The 15,299-nt window shown below is 46.2% G+C and overlaps 14 non-coding genes across 14 annotated transcripts; 3 read left to right on the forward strand and 11 right to left on the reverse strand.

Annotated features, from left to right (window-relative positions):
* Nucleotides 1-629: 629 nt before the first annotated feature.
* Nucleotides 630-711, reverse strand: trnal-aag (transfer RNA leucine (anticodon AAG)). The gene has a single exon. It is a non-coding gene; the product is annotated as a tRNA-Leu (tRNA).
* Nucleotides 712-1,350: 639 nt separating this feature from the next.
* Nucleotides 1,351-1,432, reverse strand: trnal-aag (transfer RNA leucine (anticodon AAG)). Its single transcript has one exon. It is a non-coding gene; the product is annotated as a tRNA-Leu (tRNA).
* Nucleotides 1,433-2,867: 1,435 nt separating this feature from the next.
* trnad-guc (transfer RNA aspartic acid (anticodon GUC)) lies at nucleotides 2,868-2,939 on the forward strand. Its single transcript has one exon. It is a non-coding gene; the product is annotated as a tRNA-Asp (tRNA).
* Nucleotides 2,940-3,377: 438 nt separating this feature from the next.
* Nucleotides 3,378-3,459, reverse strand: trnal-aag (transfer RNA leucine (anticodon AAG)). The gene has a single exon. It is a non-coding gene; the product is annotated as a tRNA-Leu (tRNA).
* A 633-nt stretch (nucleotides 3,460-4,092) lies between these two features.
* trnae-uuc (transfer RNA glutamic acid (anticodon UUC)) lies at nucleotides 4,093-4,164 on the reverse strand. Its single transcript has one exon. It is a non-coding gene; the product is annotated as a tRNA-Glu (tRNA).
* Nucleotides 4,165-6,173: 2,009 nt separating this feature from the next.
* On the reverse strand, nucleotides 6,174-6,255 carry trnal-aag (transfer RNA leucine (anticodon AAG)). Its single transcript has one exon. It is a non-coding gene; the product is annotated as a tRNA-Leu (tRNA).
* Nucleotides 6,256-6,364: 109 nt separating this feature from the next.
* trnad-auc (transfer RNA aspartic acid (anticodon AUC)) lies at nucleotides 6,365-6,436 on the forward strand. The gene has a single exon. It is a non-coding gene; the product is annotated as a tRNA-Asp (tRNA).
* A 584-nt stretch (nucleotides 6,437-7,020) lies between these two features.
* On the reverse strand, nucleotides 7,021-7,092 carry trnae-uuc (transfer RNA glutamic acid (anticodon UUC)). The gene has a single exon. It is a non-coding gene; the product is annotated as a tRNA-Glu (tRNA).
* Nucleotides 7,093-8,464: 1,372 nt separating this feature from the next.
* On the reverse strand, nucleotides 8,465-8,546 carry trnal-aag (transfer RNA leucine (anticodon AAG)). The gene has a single exon. It is a non-coding gene; the product is annotated as a tRNA-Leu (tRNA).
* A 1,300-nt stretch (nucleotides 8,547-9,846) lies between these two features.
* On the reverse strand, nucleotides 9,847-9,918 carry trnae-uuc (transfer RNA glutamic acid (anticodon UUC)). Its single transcript has one exon. It is a non-coding gene; the product is annotated as a tRNA-Glu (tRNA).
* A 779-nt stretch (nucleotides 9,919-10,697) lies between these two features.
* On the forward strand, nucleotides 10,698-10,769 carry trnad-guc (transfer RNA aspartic acid (anticodon GUC)). The gene has a single exon. It is a non-coding gene; the product is annotated as a tRNA-Asp (tRNA).
* Nucleotides 10,770-11,227: 458 nt separating this feature from the next.
* trnal-aag (transfer RNA leucine (anticodon AAG)) lies at nucleotides 11,228-11,309 on the reverse strand. The gene has a single exon. It is a non-coding gene; the product is annotated as a tRNA-Leu (tRNA).
* A 1,300-nt stretch (nucleotides 11,310-12,609) lies between these two features.
* On the reverse strand, nucleotides 12,610-12,681 carry trnae-cuc (transfer RNA glutamic acid (anticodon CUC)). Its single transcript has one exon. It is a non-coding gene; the product is annotated as a tRNA-Glu (tRNA).
* Nucleotides 12,682-13,566: 885 nt separating this feature from the next.
* On the reverse strand, nucleotides 13,567-13,638 carry trnae-uuc (transfer RNA glutamic acid (anticodon UUC)). Its single transcript has one exon. It is a non-coding gene; the product is annotated as a tRNA-Glu (tRNA).
* Between the last annotated feature and the right edge of the window lie 1,661 nt (nucleotides 13,639-15,299).

Here is a 15,299-nt window from a genome sequence, read left to right on the forward strand (position 1 = left end):
CTTTCGGAGGATCAATTTGTCCGCATTATGAGATAGCAGAAATATGGAATAGCAACACTTTGGTCGCGGTGTGACAGGCAAAATATCATCCCAAGCAGTCCTCGTTAGTATAGTGGACAGTATCTCCGCTTGTCACGCGGAAGACCAGGGTTCGATTCCCTGACGGGGAGATGGTTCAGGTGCCTCTTATTTTCATCAATTACCATCTTTTTGAAATTTGAGAAGTGACCACAGTATCCTTCTCCGAATGTTGTGATGTTGATGATTCAAAACAGTGAGGATGGTTCTAAAGCATGTTAGTGTGGAGGAGTGCATATGATGAGTCATTTGTTAGTCTGCTCTCTCCTGCCTGTGCAATGCAACCAACAAGATCTGGATGCCGTCATTGACTAGGTTAGGTTGATCTTCAAACGACATGATGATAAACATACAACCTCGACCACCTTTTAGCTTTACCGGACGCTGCTGGCGGGCCTTAAATCTGTGCTGGTTGGGTTTTTTTTTATTGCATACCTGGCATGGAAAACTCCAAAGCTAACGTTTTGGCCCTATTTTTGCAAGTTTTCTAAATGAGGCCCTGGGTCTTCTTGCCTCAGTCAGGGAAGATACAAGTGTGTTACCAGCAAAAATGGCAGTGGTGGGATTTGAACCCACGCCTCCCGAGAGACTGGAGCCTTAATCCAGCGCCTTAGACCGCTCGGCCACACTACCCTCAATCTATGCATTCGGCGGATCAATTTGTCGGCATTATGAGATAGCAGAAATATGAGATAGCAACACTTTGGTCGCGGTGTGGCAGGCAAAATATCATCCCAAGCAGTCCTCGTTAGTATAGTGGACAGTATCTCCGCCTGTCACGCGGAAGACCGGGGTTCGATTCCCTGACGGGGAGATGGTTTAGGTGCCTCTCATTTTCTTCAATTACCATCTTGTTGAAATTTGAGAAGTGACCACAGTATCCTTCTCCGAATGTTGTGATGTTGATGATTCAAAACAGTGAGGATGGTTCTACAGCATGTTAGTGTGGAGGAGTGCATATGATGAGTCATTTGTTAGTCTGCTCTCTCCTGCCTGTGCAATGCAACCAACAAGATCTGGATGCCGTCATTGACTAGGTTAGGTTGATCTTCAAACGACATGTTGATAAACATACAACCTCGACCACCTTTTAGCTTTACCGGACGCTGCTGGCGGGCCTTAAATCTGTGCTGGTTGGGTTTTTTTTATTGCATACCTGGAATGGAAAACTCCAAAGCTAACGTTTTGGTCCTATTTTTGCAAGTTTTCTAAATGAGGCCCAGGGTCTTATTGCCTCAGTCAGGGAAGATACAAGTGTGTTACCAGCAAAAATGGCATTGGTGGGATTTGAACCCACGTCTCCCGAGAGACTGGAGCCTTAATCCAGCGCCTTAGACCGCTCGGCCACACTACCCTCAATCCGTGCTTTCGGAGGATCAATTTGTCCGCATTATGAGATCGCAGAAATACTGAATAGCAACACTTTGGTCGCGGTGTGGCAGGCAAAATATCATCCCAAGCAGTCCTCGTTAGTATAGTGGACAGTATCTCCGCTTGTCACGCGGAAGACCAGGGTTCGATTCCCTGACGGGGAGATGGTTCAGGTGCCTCTTATTTTCCTCAATTACCATCTTGTTGAAATTTGAGAAGTGACCACAGTTTCCTTCTCCGAATGTTGTGATGTGTGGACTCGGCGTTGCTGCACAGCCCTACAGAAATCAAACACAGTATTTTACTAATGTTTGTTGCACCCCTCGAAATTAGGATGCAAAAGCAAGTCTTCAAAAAGGGAAAATGGTTTGTCAGAGTCAATGTGTCAAATTAAAGGTTAGGGATGCAGCAGCTGACGACCTCGACATAGCATTACAAAAATCAACCTTGGTAGAATTAGAAAAGTCCTTAGGCGAAGCCCTGTATGGTCTTATTTACGACAACGCATCTAACCACCTACGAGCAAACCCTGACAACAGTTTAGTTACACATATACCACTTATACACATATACCAATGGTTAGCCTAAAGTCAGTTGGCACAGAAAACAGCTTGAATACAACCACAGACGTCAGAGGAAAAGCTCAAACAAGAAACAGACCCTCGTCTCGCTCTGTTTGACCGAGAACCAGCAATGAAGAGATTAAAGTCAAGGCAAATGTCCTCCATCCTGTATAAGCCCTGACTGACAGACATCACCGCAACAGGTTGGCCCTCTGCTCTAGCCGCCGGGAAAATGCCTCACACAAATCCTCTCTCTGCCTAAACAAATCTCTTCTGCCTGGCTCCAAAGAAGTGTGGCCTTTTTGGTCCTGCCTAAATCGCCCAAGATCTGTGAAACGGAACGTTGCAGGGTATCCATGAACAAATGAGGCTATGAGGATGGTTCTACAGCATGTTAGTGTGGAGGAGTGCATATGATGAGTCATTTGTTAGTCTGCTCTCTCCTGCCTGTGCAATGCAACCAACAAGATCTGGATGCCGTCATTGACTAGGTTAGGCTGATCTTTAAACGACATGATGATAAACATACAACCTCGACCACATTTTAGCTTTACCGGACGCTGCTGGTGGGCCTTAAATCTGTGGTGGTTGTTTTTTTTTTATTGCATACCTGGCATGGAAAACTCCAATGCTAACGTTTTGGCCCTATTTTTGCAAGCTTTCTAAATGAGGCCCAGGGTCTTATTGCCTCAGTCAGGGAAGATACAAGTGCGTTACCAGCAAAAATGGCAGTGGTGGGATTTGAACCCACGCCTCCTGAGAGACTGGAGCCTTAATCCAGCGCCTTAGGTCGCGGTGTGGCAGGCAAAAGCCAAGCCTGTTTGGTTGTCCCCAGGAAAATAGCATGCCAAGCAGTCCTCGTTAGTATAGTGGACAGTATCTCCGCCTGTCACGCGGAAGACCAGGGTTCGATTCCCTGACGGGGAGATGGTGCAGGTGCCTCCTGTTTCCTTCAATTACCATCTTGTTGAAATTTCAGAAGTGACCACAGTATCCTTCTCCGAATGTTGTGATGTTGATGATTCAAAACAGTGAGCATGGTTCTACAGCATGTTAGTGTGGAGGAGTGCATATGATGAGTCATTTGTTAGTCTGCTCTCTCCTGCCTGTGCAATGCAACCAACAAGATCTGGATGCCGTCATTGACTAGGTTAGGTTGATCTTCAAACGACATGTTGATAAACATACAACCTCGACCACCTTTTAGCTTTACCGGACGCTGCTGGCGGGCCTTAAATCTGTGCTGGTTGTGTTTTTTTTTATTGCATATCTGGAATGGAAAACTCCAAAGATAACATTTTGGTCCTATTACCCAGGGTCTTATTGCCTCAGTCAGGGAAGATACAAGTGTGTTACCAGCAAAAATGGCAGTGGTGGGATTTGAACCCACGCCTCCCGAGAGACTGGAGCCTTAATCCAGCGCCTTAGACCGCTCGGCCACACTACCCTCAATCCGTGCTTTCGGAGGATCAATTTGTCCGCATTATGAGATCGCAGAAATACTGAATAGCAACACTTTGGTCGCGGTGTGGCAGGCAAAATAGTATCCCAAGCAGTCCTCGTTAGTATAGTGGACAGTATCTCCGCCTGTCACGCGGAAGACCAGGGTTCGATTCCCTGATGGGGAGATGGTTCAGGTGCCTCTTATTTTCATCAATTACCATCTTTTTGAAATTTGAGAAGTGACCACAGTATCCTTCTCCGAATGTTGTGATGTTGATGATTCAAAACAGTGAGGATGGTTCTACATCATGTTAGTGTGGAGGAGTGCATATGATGAGTCATTTGTTAGTCTGCTCTCTCCTGCCTGTGCAATGCAACCAACAAGATCTGGATGCCGTCATTGACTAGGCTAGGTTGTGTGTGGAGAACTGGAAAGGTGTCGTGCAGTGGACCTCGAAGACGACAAGAAGAGGAAAGCGGAGAATCTCGGGCACATTTTTTGGGCCAAGTTTGAGCAATGTCCCCATTGCCTTTATGGAAAATGTCAACTATAATGATTTGTATATCATGAGCATAAAACATGGAAGTCACATAAGTTTATTATAAATTGCCTGCTCTGAGAAAGGGTCGGATAGCTTTCCCTGACCGGGAATCGAACCCGGGCCGCGGCGGTGAAAGCGCCGAATCCTAGCCACTAGACCACCAGGGAGTTGATCACTGGTTCAGACACTGGTCTCCTGCATGGTTTCTTGACAAATGTGTGAAGCACCCATTGCATTCATATGCCATGTCAGAAATGCGAATTGTCTTCTTTGAACCGGGGTAACTTTTGTGTCTTAGTGAAGTGATAACCACTACACTATGGAAACTGCTGCATGAATTTGGACTTGGGTGTGGAAAAATTGTACAATAGTAACAAAAAAGAACAGACTTTCCTTCCTCCTGTCTTCTTTTGTCTTCTTAGTGTAGTCCGTGTTGAGGATAAGGTCGTTGTTTCCACACAATGTCACCAGATAGGCCAACTCCCTCCTGCTGGTCGCACCGTGCGGGCCAGTGATACATCCTATCACTGCGGTGTCATCCAAATACAGAAACAGATAAAAGTGGCCTGAATGTCTTAAGTAGGGGCGGAGATCTTCAAACGACATGTTGATAAACATACAACCTCGACCACCTTTTAGCTTTACTGGATGCTGCTGGCGGGCGTTGAATCTGTGCTGGTTGTGTTTTTTTTATTGCATACCTGGCATGGAAAACTCCAAAGCTAACGTTTTGGCCCTATTTTTGCAAGTTTTCTAAATGAGGCCCAGGGTCTTATTGCCTCAGTCAGGGAAGATACAAGTGTGTTACCAGCAAAAATGGCAGTTGTGGGACTTGAAACCACGCCTCCCGAGAGACTGAAGCCTTAATCCAGCTTCTTAGACCGCTCGGCCACACTACCCTCAATCCGTGCTTTCGGAGGATCAATTTGTCCGCATTATGAGATCGTAGAAATACTGAATAGCAACACTTTGGTCGCAGTGTGGCAGGCAAAATATCATCCAAGGCAGTCCTCGTTAGTATAGTGGACAGTATCTCCGCCTGTCACGCGGAAGACCAGAGTTCGATTCCCTGACGGGGAGATGGTTCAGGTGCCTCTTATTTTCTTCAATTGCCATCTTGTTGAAATTTGAGAAGTGACCACAGTATCCTTCTCCGAATGTTGTGATGTTGATGATTCAAAACAGTGAGGATGGTTCTAAAGCATGTTAGTGTGGAGGAGTGCATATGATGAGTCATTTGTTAGTCTGCTCTCTCCTGCCTGTGCAATGCAACCAACAAGATCTGGATGCCGTCATTGACTAGGTTAGGCTGATCTTTAAACGACATGATGATAAACATACAACCTCGACCACATTTTAGCTTTACCGGACGCTGCTGGTGGGCCTTAAATCTGTGGTGGTTGTTTTTTTTTTATTGCATACCTGGCATGGAAAACTCCAATGCTAACGTTTTGGCCCTATTTTTGCAAGCTTTCTAAATGAGGCCCAGGGTCTTATTGCCTCAGTCAGGGAAGATACAAGTGCGTTACCAGCAAAAATGGCAGTGGTGGGATTTGAACCCACGCCTCCTGAGAGACTGGAGCCTTAATCCAGCGCCTTAGGTCGCGGTGTGGCAGGCAAAAGCCAAGCCTGTTTGGTTGTCCCCAGGAAAATAGCATGCCAAGCAGTCCTCGTTAGTATAGTGGACAGTATCTCCGCCTGTCACGTGGAAGACCAGGGTTCGATTCCCTGACGGGGAGATGGTGCAGGTGCCTCCTGTTTCCTTCAATTACCATCTTGTTGAAATTTCAGAAGTGACCACAGTATCCTTCTCCGAATGTTGTGATGTTGATGATTCAAAACAGTGAGCATGGTTCTACAGCATGTTAGTGTGGAGGAGTGCATATGATGAGTCATTTGTTAGTCTGCTCTCTCCTGCCTGTGCAATGCAACCAACAAGATCTGGATGCCGTCATTGACTAGGTTAGGTTGATCTTCAAACGACATGTTGATAAACATACAACCTCGACCACCTTTTAGCTTTACCGGACGCTGCTGGCGGGCCTTAAATCTGTGCTGGTTGTGTTTTTTTTATTGCATATCTGGAATGGAAAACTCCAAAGATAACATTTTGGTCCTATTACCCAGGGTCTTATTGCCTCAGTCAGGGAAGATACAAGTGTGTTACCAGCAAAAATGGCAGTGGTGGGATTTGAACCCACGCCTCCCGAGAGACTGGAGCCTTAATCCAGCGCCTTAGACCGCTCGGCCACACTACCCTCGATCTATGCATTCGGCGGATCAATTTGTCGGCATTATGAGATAGCAGAAATATGAAATAGCAACACTTTGGTCGCGGTGTGGCAGGCAAAATATCATCCCAAGCAGTCCTCGTTAGTATAGTGGACAGTATCTCCGCCTATCACGCGGAAGACCAGGGTTCGATTCCCTGACGGGGAGATGGTTTAGGTTCCTCTCATTTTCTTCAATTACCATCTTGTTGAAATTTGAGAAGTGACCACAGTATCCTTCTCCGAATGTTGTGATGTGTGGACTCGGGTGTTGCTGCACAGCCCTACAGAAATCAAACACAGTATTTTACTAATTTTTGTTGCACCCCTCGAAATTTGGTCCTGCCTAAATCGCCCAAGATCTGTGAAACGGAACGTTGCAGGGTATCCATGAACAAATGAGGCTATGAGGATGGTTCTACAGCATGTTAGTGTGGAGGAGTGCATATGATGAGTCATTTGTTAGTCTGCTCTCTCCTGCCTGTGCAATGCAACCAACAAGATCTGGATGCCGTCATTGACTAGGCTAGGTTGTGTGTGGAGAACTGGAAAGGTGTCGTGCAGTGGACCTCGAAGACGACAAGAAGAGGAAAGCTGAGAATCTCAGGCACATTTTTTGGGCCAATTTGAGCAATGTCCCCATTGCCTTTATGGAAAATGTCAACGATAATGATTTGTATATCGTGAGCATAAAACATGGAAGTCACATAAGTTTATTATAAAATGCCTGCTCTGAGAAAGGGTCGGATAGCTTTCCCTGACCGGGAATCGAACCCAGGCCGCGGCGGTGAAAGCGCCGAATCCTAGCCACTAGACCACCAGGGAGTTGATCACTGGTTCAGACACTGGTCTCCTGCATGGTTTCTTGACAAATGTGTGAAGCACCCATTGCATTCATATGCCATGTCAGAAATGCGAATTGTCTTCTTTGAACCGGGGTAACTTTTGTGTCTTAGTGAAGTGATAACCACTACACTATGGAAACTGCTGCATGAATTTGGACTTGGGTGTGGAAAAATTGTACAATAGTAACAAAAAAGAACAGACTTTCCTTCCTCATGTCTTCTTTTGTCTTCTTAGTGTAGTCCGTGTTGAGGATAAGGTCGTTGTTTCCACACAATGTCACCAGACAGGCCAACTCCCTCCTGCTGGTTGCACCGTGCGGGCCAGTGATACATCCTATCACTGCGGTGTCATCCAAATACAGAAACAGATAAAAGTGGCCTGAATGTCTTAAGTAGGGGCGGAGATCTTCAAACGACATGTTGATAAACATACAACCTCGACCACCTTTTAGCTTTACTGGATGCTGCTGGCGGGCGTTGAATCTGTGCTGGTTGTGTTTTTTTTATTGCATACCTGGCATGGAAAACTCCAAAGCTAACGTTTTGGCCCTATTTTTGCAAGTTTTCTAAATGAGGCCCAGGGTCTTATTGCCTCAGTCAGGGAAGATACAAGTGTGTTACCAGCAAAAATGGCAGTTGTGGGACTTGAAACCACGCCTCCCGAGAGACTGGAGCCTTAATCCAGCGCCTTAGACCGCTCGGCCACACTACCCTCAATCCGTGCTTTCGGAGGATCAATTTGTCCGCATTATGAGATAGCAAAAATATGGAATAGCAACACTTTGGTCGCGGTGTGGCAGGCAAAATATCATCCCAAGCAGTCCTCGTTAGTATAGTGGACAGTATCTCCGCTTGTCACGCGGAAGACCAGGGTTCGATTCCCTGACGGGGAGATGGTTCAGGTGCCTCTTATTTTCATCAATTACCATCTTTTTGAAATTTGAGAAGTGACCACAGTATCCTTCTCCGAATGTTGTGATGTTGATGATTGAAAACAGTGAGGATGGTTCTAAAGCATGTTAGTGTGGAGGAGTGAATATGATGAGTCATTTGTTAGTCTGCTCTCTCCTGCCTGTGCAATGCAACCAACAAGATCTGGATGCCGTCATTGACTAGGTTAGGTTGATCTTCAAACGACATGATGATAAACATACAACCTCGACCACCTTTTAGCTTTACCGGACGCTGCTGGCGGGCCTTAAATCTGTGCTGGTTGGGTTTTTTTTTATTGCATACCTGGCATGGAAAACTCCAAAGCTAACGTTTTGGCCCTATTTTTGCAAGTTTTCTAAATGAGGCCCAGGGTCTTATTGCCTCAGTCAGGGAAGATACAAGTGTGTTACCAGCAAAAATGGCAGTGGTGGGATTTGAACCCACGCCTCCCGAGAGACTGGAGCCTTAATCCAGCGCCTTAGACCGCTCGGCCACACTACCCTCAATCTATGCATTCGGCGGATCAATTTGTCGGCATTATGAGATAGCAGAAATATGAGATAGCAACACTTTGGTCGCGGTGTGGCAGGCAAAATATCAGCCCAAGCAGTCTTCGTTAGTATAGTGGACAGTATCTCCGCCTGTCACGCGGAAGACCGGGGTTCGATTCCCTGACGGGGAGATGGTTTAGGTGCCTCTCATTTTCTTCAATTACCATCTCGTTGAAATTTGAGAAGTGACCACAGTATCCTTCTCCGAATGTTGTGATGTGTGGACTCGGCGTTGCTGCACAGCCCTACAGAAATCAAACACAGTATTTTACTAATGTTTGTTGCACCCCTCGAAATTAGGATGCAAAAGCAAGTCTTCAAAAAGGGAAAATGGTTTGTCAGAGTCAATGTGTCAAATTAAAGGTTAGGGATGCAGCAGCTGACGACCTCGACATAGCATTACAAAAATCAACCTTGGTAGAATTAGAAAAGTCCTTAGGCGAAGCCCTGTATGGTCTTATTTACGACAACGCATCTAACCACCTACGAGCAAACCCTGACAACAGTTTAGTTACATATATACCACTTATACACATATACCAATGGTTAGCCTAAAGTCAGTTGGCACAGAAAACAGCTTGAATACAACCACAGACGTCAGAGGAAAAGCTCAAACAAGAAACAGACCCTCGTCTCGCTCTGTTTGACCGAGAACCAGCAATGAAGAGATTAAAGTCAAGGCAAATGTCCTCCATCCTGTATAAGCCCTGACTGACAGACATCATCGCAACAGGTTGGCCCTCTGCTCTAGCCGCCGGGAAAATGCCTCACACAAATCCTCTCTCTGCCTAAACAAATCTCTTCTGCCTGGCTCCAAAGAAGTGTGGCCTTTTTGGTCCTGCCTAAATCGCCCAAGATCTGTGAAACGGAACGTTGCAGGGTATCCATGAACAAATGAGGCTATGAGGATGGTTCTACAGCATGTTAGTGTGGAGGAGTGCATATGATGAGTCATTTGTTAGTCTGCTCCCTCCTGCCTGTGCAATGCAACCAACAAGATCTGGATGCCGTCATTGACTAGGCTAGGTTGTGTGTGGAGAACTGGAAAGGTGTCGTGCAGTGGACCTCGAAAACGACAAGAAGAGGAAAGCGGAGAATCTCGGGCACAATTTTTGGGCCAAGTTCGAGCAATGTCCCCATTGCCTTTATGGAAAATGTCAACGATAATGATTTGTATATCATGAGCATAAAACATGGAAGTCACATAAGTTTATTATAAATTGCCTGCTCTGAGAAAGGGTCGGATAGCTTTCCCTGACCGGGAATCGAACCCTGGCCGCGGCGGTGAAAGCGCCGAATCCTAGCCACTAGACCACCAGGGAGTTGATCACGGCTTCAGACACTGGTCTCCTGCATGGTTTCTTGACAAATGTGTGAAGCACCCATTGCATTCATATGCCATGTCAGAAATGCGAATTGTCTTCTTTGAACCGGGGTAACTTTTGTGTCTTAGTGAATTGATAACCACTACACTATGGAAACTGCTGCATGAATTTCGACTTGGGTGTGGAAAAATTGTACAATAGTAACAAAAAAGAACAGACTTTCCTTCCTCATGTCTTCTTTTGTCTTCTTAGTGTAGTCCGTGTTGAGGATAAGGTCGTTGTTTCCACACAATGTCACCAGACAGGCCAACTCCCTCCTGCTGGTCGCACCGTGCGGGCCAGTGATACATCCTATCACTGCGGTGTCATCCAAATACAGAAACAGATAAAAGTGGCCTGAATGTCTTAAGTAGGGGCGGAGATCTTCAAACGACATGTTGATAAACATACAACCTCGACCACCTTTTAGCTTTACCGGACGCTGCTGGCGGGCCTTAAATCTGTGCTGGTTGTGTTTTTTTTATTGCATACCTGGCATGGAAAACTCCAAAGCTAACGTTTTGGCCCTATTTTTGCAAGTTTTCTAAATGAGGCCCAGGGTCTTTTTGCCTCAGTCAGGGAAGATACAAGTGTGTTACCAGCAAAAATGGCAGTGGTGGGATTTGAACCCACGCCTCCCGAGAGACTGGAGCCTTAATTCAGCGCCTTTGGTCGCGGTGTGGCAGGCAAAAGCCAAGCCTGTTTGGTTGTCCCCAGGAAAATAACATGCCAAGCAGTCCTCGTTAGTATAGTGGACAGTATCTCCGCCTGTCACGCGGAAGACCAGGGTTCGATTCCCTGACGGGGAGATGGTGCGGGTGCCACTTACTTTTTTCAATTACCATCTTGTTGAAATTTCAGAAGTGACCACAGTATCCTTCTCCGAATGTTGTGATGTTGATGATTCAAAACAGTAAGGATGGTTCTACAGCATGTTAGTGTGGAAGAGTGCATATGATGAGTCATTTGTTAGTCTGCTCTCTCCTGCCTGTACAATGCAACCAACAAGATCTGGATGCCGTCATTGACTAGGTTAGGTTGATCTTCAAACGACATGTTGATAAACATACAACCTCGACCACCTTTTAGCTTTACCGGACGCTGCTGGCGGGCCTTAAATCTGTGCTGGTTGTGTTTTTTTTATTGCATACCTGGAATGGAAAACTCCAAAGCTAACGTTTTGGTCCTATTTTTGCAAGTTTTCTAAATGAGGCCCAGGGTCTTATTGCCTCAGTCAGGGAAGATACAAGTGTGTTACCAGCAAAAATGGCAGTGGTGGGATTTGAACCCACGCCTCCCGAGAGACTGGAGCCTTAATCCAGCGCCTTAGACCGCTCGGCCACACTACCCTCAATCCGTGCTTTCGGAGGATCAATTTGTCCGCATTATGAGATCGCAGAAATACTGAATAGCAAAACTTTGGTCGCGGTGTGGCAGGCAAAATATCATCCCAAGCAGTCCTCGTTAGTATAGTGGACAGTATCTCCGCTTGTCACGCGGAAGACCAGGGTTCGATTCCCTGACGGGGAGATGGTTCAGGTGCCTCTTATTTTCATCAATTACCATCTTGTTGAAATTTGAGAAGTGACCACAGTTTCCTTCTCCGAATGTTGTGATGTGTGGACTCGGCGTTGCTGCACAGCCCTACAGAAATCAAACACAGTATTTTACTAATGTTTGTTGCACCCCTCGAAATTAGGATGCAAAAGCAAGTCTTCAAAAAGGGAAAATGGTTTGTCAGAGTCAATGTGTCAAATTAAAGGTTAGGGATGCAGCAGCTGACGACCTCGACATAGCATTACAAAAATCAACCTTGGTAGAATTAGAGAAGTCCTAAGGCGAAGCCCTGTATGGTCTTATTTACGACAACGCATCTAACCACCTACGAGCAAACCCTGACAACAGTTTAGTTACACATATACCACTTATACACATATACCAATGGTTAGCCTAAAGTCAGTTGGCACAGAAAACAGCTTGAATACAACCACAGACGTCAGAGGAAAAGCTCAAACAAGAAACAGACCCTCGTCTCGCTCTGTTTGACCGAGAACCAGCAATGAAGAGATTAAAGTCAAGGCAAATTTCCTCCATCCTGTATAAGCCCTGACTGACAGACATCACCGCAACAGGCTGGCCCTCTGCTCTAGCCGCCGGGAAAATGCCTCACACAAATCCTCTCTCTGCCTAAACAAATCTCTTCTGCCTGGCTCCAAAGAAGTGTGGCCTTTTTGGCCCTGCCTAAATCGCCCAAGATCTGTGAAACGGAAAGTTGCAGGGTATCCATGAACAAATGAGGCTATGAGGATGGTTCTACAGCATGTTAGTGTGGAGGAGTGCATATGATGAGTCATTTGTTAGTCTGCTCTCTCCTGCCTGTGCAATGAAACCAACAAGATCTGGATGCCGTCATTGACTAGGCTAGGTTGTGTGTGGAGAACTGGAAAGGTGTCGTGCAGTGGACCTCGAAGACGACAAGAAGAGGAAAGCGGAGAATCTCGGGCACATTCTTTGGGCCAAGTTTGAGCAATGTCCCCATTGCCTTTATGGAAAATGTCAACTATAATGATTTGTATATCATGAGCATAAAACATGGAAGTCACATAAGTTAATTATAAATTGCCTGCTCTGAGAAAGGGCAGCATAGCTTTCCCTGACCGGGAATCGAACCCGGGCCGCGGCGGTGAGAGCGCCGAATCCTAGCCACTAGACCACCAGGGAGTTGATCACTGGTTCAGACACTGGTCTCCTGCATGGTTTCTTGACAAATGTGTGAAGCACCCATTGCATTCATATGCCATGTCAGAAATGCGAATTGTCTTCTTTGAACCGGGGTAACTTTTGTGTCTTAGTGAAGTGATAACCACTACACTATGGAAACTGCTGCATGAATTTGGACTTGGGTGTGGAAAAATTGTACAATAGTAACAAAAAAGAACAGACTTTCCTTCCTCCTGTCTTCTTTTGTCTTCTTAGTGTAGTCCGTGTTGAGGATAAGGTCGTTGTTTCCACACAATGTATCCAGACAGGCCAACTCCCTCCTGCTGGTCGCACCGTGCGGATCAGTGATACATCCTATCACCGCAACAGTTGGCCCTCTGCTCTAGCCGCCGGGAAAATGCCTCACACAAATCCTCTCTCTGCCTAAACAAATCTCTTCTGCCTGGCTCCAAAGAAGTGTGGCCTTTTTGGTCCTGCCTAAATCGCCCAAGATCTGTGAAACGGAACGTTGCAGGGTATCCATGAACAAATGAGGCTATGAGGATGGTTCTACAGCATGTTAGTGTGGAGGAGTGCATATGATGAGTCATTTGTTAGTCTGCTCTCTCCTGCCTGTGCAATGCAACCAACAAGATCTGGATGCCGTCATTGACTAGGCTAGGTTGTGTGTGGAGAACTGGAAAGGTGTCGTGCAGTGGACCTCGAAGACGACAAGAAGAGGAAAGCTGAGAATCTCAGGCACATTTTTTGGGCCAAATTTGAGCAATGTCCCCATTGCCTTTATGGAAAATGTCAACGATAATGATTTGTATATCGTGAGCATAAAACATGGAAGTCACATAAGTTTATTATAAATTGCCTGCTCTGAGAAAGGGTCGGATAGCTTTCCCTGACCGGGAATCGAACCCGGGCCGCGGCGGTGAAAGCGCCGAATCCTAGCCAATAGACCACCAGGGAGTTGATCACTGGTTCAGACACTGGTCTCCTGCATGGTTTCTTGACAAATGTGTGAAGCACCCATTGCATTCATATGCCATGTCAGAAATGCGAATTGTCTTCTTTGAACCGGGGTAACTTTTGTGTCTTAGTGAAGTGATAACCACTACACTATGGAAACTGCTGCATGAATTTGGACTTGGGTGTGGAAAAATTGGACAATAGTAACAAAAAAGAACAGACTTTCCTTCCTCATGTCTTCTTTTGTCTTTTTAGTGTAGTCCGTGTTGAGGATAAGGTCGTTGTTTCCACACAATGTCACCAGACAGGCCAACTCCCTCCTGCTGGTCGCACCGTGCGGGCCAGTGATACATCCTATCACTGCGGTGTCATCCAAATACAGAAACAGATAAAAGTGGCCTGAATGTCTTAAGTAGGGGCGGAGATCTTCAAACGACATGTTGATAAACATACAACCTCGACCACCTTTTAGCTTTACTGGATGCTGCTGGCGGGCCTTAAATCTGTGCTGGTTGTGTTTTTTTATTGCATACCTGGCATGGAAAACTCCAAAGCTAACGTTTTGGCCCTATTTTTGCAAGTTTTCTAAATGAGGCCCAGGGTCTTATTGCCTCAGTCAGGGAAGATACAAGTGTGTTACCACCAAAAATGGCAGTGGTGGGACTTGAAACCACGCCTCCCGAGAGACTGGAGCCTTAATCCAGCGCCTTAGACCGCTCGGCCACACTACCCTCAATCCGTGCTTTCGGAGGATCAATTTGTCCGCATTATGAGATAGCAGAAATATGGAATAGCAACACTTTGGTCGCGGTGTGGCAGGCAAAAGCCAAGCCTGTTTACTTGTCCCCAGCAAAATATCATGCCAAGCAGTCCTCGTTAGTATAGTGGACAGTATCTCCGCCTGTCACGCGGAAGACCAGGGTTCGATTCCCTGACAGGGAGATGGTTCAGGTGCCTCCTATTTCCTTCAATTACCATCTTGTTGAAATTTCAGAAGTGACCACAGTATCCTTCTCCGAATGTTGTGATGTTGTTGATTCAAAACAGTGAGGATGGTTCTACAGCATGTTAGTGTGGAGGAGTGCATATGATGAGTCATTTGTTAGTCTGCTCTCTCCTGCCTGTGCAATGCAACCAACAAGATCTGGATGCCGTCATTGACTAGGTTAGGTTGATCTTCAAACGACATGTTGATAAACATATAACCTCGACCACCTTTTAGCTTTACCGGACGCTGCTGGCGGGCCTTAAATCTGTGCTGGTTGTGTTTTTTTTATTGCATACCTGGCATGGAAAACTCCAAAGCTAATGTTTTGGCCCTATTTTTGCAAGTTTTCTAAATGAGGCCCAGGGTCTTTTTGCCTCAGTCAGGGAAGATACAAGTGTGTTACCAGCTAAAATGGCAGTGGTGGGATTTGAACCCACGCCTCCCGAGAGACTGGAGCCTTAGTTCAGCGCCTTTGGTCGCGGTGTGGCAGGCAAAAGCCAAGCCTGTTTGGTTGTCCCCAGGAAAATAACATGCCAAGCAGTCCTCGTTAGTATACTGGACAGTATCTCCGCCTGTCACGCGGAAGACCAGGGTTCTATTCCCTAACGGGGAGATGGTGCGGGTGCCTCTTACTTTTTTCAATTACCATCTTGTTGAAATTTCAGAAGTGACC

Source organism: Entelurus aequoreus, linkage group LG26, assembly GCF_033978785.1.
Source record: "Entelurus aequoreus isolate RoL-2023_Sb linkage group LG26, RoL_Eaeq_v1.1, whole genome shotgun sequence".
NCBI classification, from domain to species: Eukaryota; Metazoa; Chordata; class Actinopteri; order Syngnathiformes; family Syngnathidae; genus Entelurus; species Entelurus aequoreus.